The 4,158-nt window shown below is 34.3% G+C and overlaps 1 non-coding gene across 1 annotated transcript; it reads left to right on the top strand.

The window, feature by feature from the left end:
• Nucleotides 1-3,536: 3,536 nt before the first annotated feature.
• Nucleotides 3,537-3,644, top strand: LOC123461209. The gene has a single exon (XR_006637510.1). It is a non-coding gene; the product is annotated as a U6 spliceosomal RNA (small nuclear RNA).
• The last annotated feature ends 514 nt before the right edge of the window (nucleotides 3,645-4,158 follow it).

The following is a 4,158-nucleotide window of genomic DNA, read 5'->3' as shown; positions in this document are numbered from 1 at the left end:
TTTACATATATGAGACATGTTACTATGTAAGATCATGGAACAGAACAGTATTAGCATTCATTTAAAAAGTATTAGTGATAAAAAGTGATAAAATCTCAAAACATGCAGGAATTGTAGTTTGGTTATCTTACCAAGGATGCTTTTTTCTTACTAAAACATTCTTCCCTAGAAATACTTCTGTGGGCATCTAAATGCCTAGGGTTAATGTTATATAGATTGAATAGATTGGAAAAGGTCATGCTCAAGCATTTCTTTCATTACACACTCCATTAATCAGGGAATCACTGCCTAGTTCTACTTGAAAGCTTTTGATGTTAGGCTTTATTATATTTTGTTTTGTTGTTTTGGTGGAAACTTCTGTCTAGTTTTGTGTTTTTTACTTCATTCTCTTCAGTCCTGATAAAATTGCCTCTGCCTGTTTGGGATGTATGTTGACAGGATTGTGTTACTGAGTTATTATTTTCAATAAACTCTGACTTCTGATCATAGCCTGGGTGTATGAGTCCTTATTTATCCCAGCCATATCCATGTGGCTTATGAAGATAGAAACAAGTGGCTCAAATCACTGGCCTACTTGCACTTCCATACTTTATCTCTTTGTGATGCAAAGTCCATGATACTTGGAGAAATTATTGCCATTTCAGCCTACCAGACAGTTTATGACATTTGTCTGGAAGTAAAATTTTATTTTTACTTTAAACCACTGTTGCACTTCCTAAATAAATTGCTCACATACTGTCACTGTTTCATAACTCAAGATAGGATCTTAGATAATAAACCAAACTCTTCCATAATATCTAGGGGCACATGAAGTAATGTGGGATAAAGGAGGCCATTGCTTTCTTTTATGCTTATAAGTCAGTTGTGTGCAATATAAAGAAGGCGACATACCACACTGGTATTTGGAGTTGACAAGGTTACATTTTTTTTTTTTTTTTAATTTGAGAGCATGAGCCTGAGAGAGAGAAGTGGCACAGCAGGAACTCTACAGACTGTAATCAAACTCTAGACACTTGAGCCTCTTTGTGAGCGTGTGTGACATTGCACGCTTGTGTCTCTGTGCATCTGTCTTACATGGGACCTGGACAGTTGAACATGAGTACTTAAGCTTTGAAGGTAAACACCTTAACTGCCAAGCCATCTCTCAAGCCCAATTGTACTTTTTTATTTCACAATCTTTATTCTTGCATCTAATTCTGTTCCATCAGATACTCCATCATTAGCTTAATTTAGCACTCTATGGAGACATAGAAATTCTATTCATAAAACTCGACTCAGTGTGCCTCCTCAGGAACTGTAATTGTACTTCCTGAATTATTTCTTACATTTGAAATAAGACTAAAAATATATTGTTCATTTCAATTTTCATTGTAATTGAATATATATATATTACATATATATATATATAAATATTATGTATTATATTATGTGGGAGATATATATATATATACATGTCATTGCTAAAGACACCACAGGCTGCAGTCACAGGACACTGGAAATCCACACTGGAAACAAAAGGGAAGCTATGTATGTTTCATGAAAAAGGTCATCATTTTATAACCTAAGTGAGGATGTCCCTAAGAAAAAAGAAATTAAAAGTAGATGTAAATTAGAGGATAAATGATGAAGCAGTGTCCAATGTGAGAACAAGGCTATACAGTATAACTTCTTCTCATATTCTTTCTCAAAGAAGTTAACATTGTAACCATGGCAAGAAAAATATTAATTCATCATCATTGATTTGTATTCAAATAACAACTTTTCAATTTAGTTCAATGATATCAAGAAAATATTAAGAAATAAAATAATATCTCCTAGAGCTTACTCACATTAATTAGTAAACCAGTTCCTACTCTGCAGTCACAGTTCTAATTAATATATCAACCATCTCAGTAGCATTTATAGGGATACAAGTTATTAGAGATGAATTAATAACATGAATCAACTCAGTTTATATTAAATATTCACCTGGGGTTTTTCTCCTTCTTAAAGATAATGTTCATGTCTGAATTAATGCTAATAAGAATTTAATTTGAGCCGGGTGTAGTGGTGCACGTCTTTAATCCCAGCACTCGAGAGGCAGAGGTAAGAGGATTGCCATGAGTTCAAGGCCACCCTGAGACAAAATAGTAAATTCCAGGAGAGCCCGAGCTAGAGTGAGACCCTACCTCAAAAAAAAAAAGCAAACAAACAAAAAAAAAGAATTTAATTTGGATGTTTTCGACAGTCTAAAATTTAAACTCTGCATATTTTAACATAAAACTCTTATATTTAATTTTATATAACTATTATTATGAAATTTGCAGCATGAATATATTACATATTTGTCATATTTCCATCAAGTTATACTCTTATATACCCTCTCTTCCACTCCCATTATAATGAGGGACTCCTTGGTGGGGTGGTTGTTGTTCACTGTTGGTCTACAAATGCACCAATGTGTCCCAGTGGAAGGAACGACGTCTCAGGATATGTCCTCCTACCCTGTGGCTCTTACAATCTTCCACCCCCTCCTCCTCCTCCTCATGGTGTTCCCGAGCCTTGGATCATTTCTTTTACTTCTTTCTTTCTTAACGCACTATTTTTTTTTTCCAGTTTTGTTGAGAACCTACCAAAACAAGTACAATGGGAAAGAAAATATAGCTTTACACAGACTAATTTTGTACCATATGTATGACAGACAAATTAAAAACTCATGTGTCAGTTAATTTTTCAGTGAATAAAGTGCTTGCTGTACAAGCAAATGCTTATTTCAGTTCAGATAACCCGAAAAGCCAGAAGCAGTGGTGGGCTTTTATAATAACAGCATGTCAATCAAGAGATGGTGGGAGGAAACAGTCTTATAGAATATATAGAAATCTCAGTCTTCCCTGTTCTCCTCCTTTATGCCCCTCTTGTCTAAATAACATGTATCCTTTTTTGCCTTTTTATAAACACACTGAATAAAATTAGCATTGCTAGCATATGCATTATGTGTGGGATGTCATTTCTGGAGCATTTGCATCTTACCAGTGGCTACACCACTGAAGAAAATGACTCCCCTGTCTGAAAAACTATTATTTCCACAAGTCAGCTTTCCACAGTACTCCATGCCATTTTCAGCTCCTAAATTTTTTTCTACCTAATATTCCCTAAATTTCCTGGAACCTTAAAGTATCAGTTTTAGATGTTCTATTTAGGACTGAGCACACAGTAGTCACTTATTCTTACTAATTTTGCAGGTGTTCACCTCTCCAGTAACCTCTGTCTATTGAAAAACTGTATAAATTCTGAAACTGATTGGTAAGGGGAACAAAAAGAAAAGCCAGTGCCATGGAATAATGTTTAGAAAACCCATTATAAATGATGAAATGCCATACAAAATATTCTGAAATCTAAATTGAACAAAAAAATACCCACAACCCAAGCAAAAAGCACGACAAAAAACATTGTGAACATACTTATCACTGAAGAAATTACAGATGAAAAATAAATGGTATAAGAAGACTGTCCAAATTATTTTTCATCAGGGACATTAAAATTAGATTAAAAATGCAGTGCTTGCTTCTGCAGCACGTATACTAAACTCCAAACTATGCAGAGAAGATTAGCATGGCACCTATGCAAGGATGACACACAAATGAAGCCTTCCATTAAAGAATTTATAGTACCTTTATAAATCTAAGACAGTGGCTAAAATCCAGGAAAATAGCAACATGGATATTGATAAGGATGTGGAATAGAAGTGTTTTATTTTTTCTGGTGAGATGTATACCTACTTTAGATGACTTCATATAAAGCTCAACATACTCCTGTTAGGATACAGCATATTTTCTTTCTTGGAATTTTCCAAGGAAGTTGGAAACTTGATCATCCAAAATCCTAAGCATAAAGCTTACAGCTACTTTATTCATGATTACCAAAAATCAGAAGGAAGATGTGTGTGACATAGATAGGTAAACTATAGCAGATAAATACCATATAATATTAGTCCAGAATAAGAAGGGAAGTGTGTCCATGAAGGTATCACCAACACAAATGAAAATAAACCAGGCAATTCAGGAAACAAACTAAATGACAGATTTGAACTTTATTACATTTTGGGAAAGCCTAGCCTAGACAGACACTAGAAAATCCAGTGGGAAACAGGGAAAATGAATGGAGTATAAAACATATGGT

Source organism: Jaculus jaculus, chromosome 5 (assembly GCF_020740685.1).
Source record: "Jaculus jaculus isolate mJacJac1 chromosome 5, mJacJac1.mat.Y.cur, whole genome shotgun sequence".
NCBI classification, from domain to species: Eukaryota; Metazoa; Chordata; class Mammalia; order Rodentia; family Dipodidae; genus Jaculus; species Jaculus jaculus.
Note: the sequence above shows the minus strand (reverse complement) of the source record. Positions and strands in the feature narration are given on the sequence as shown.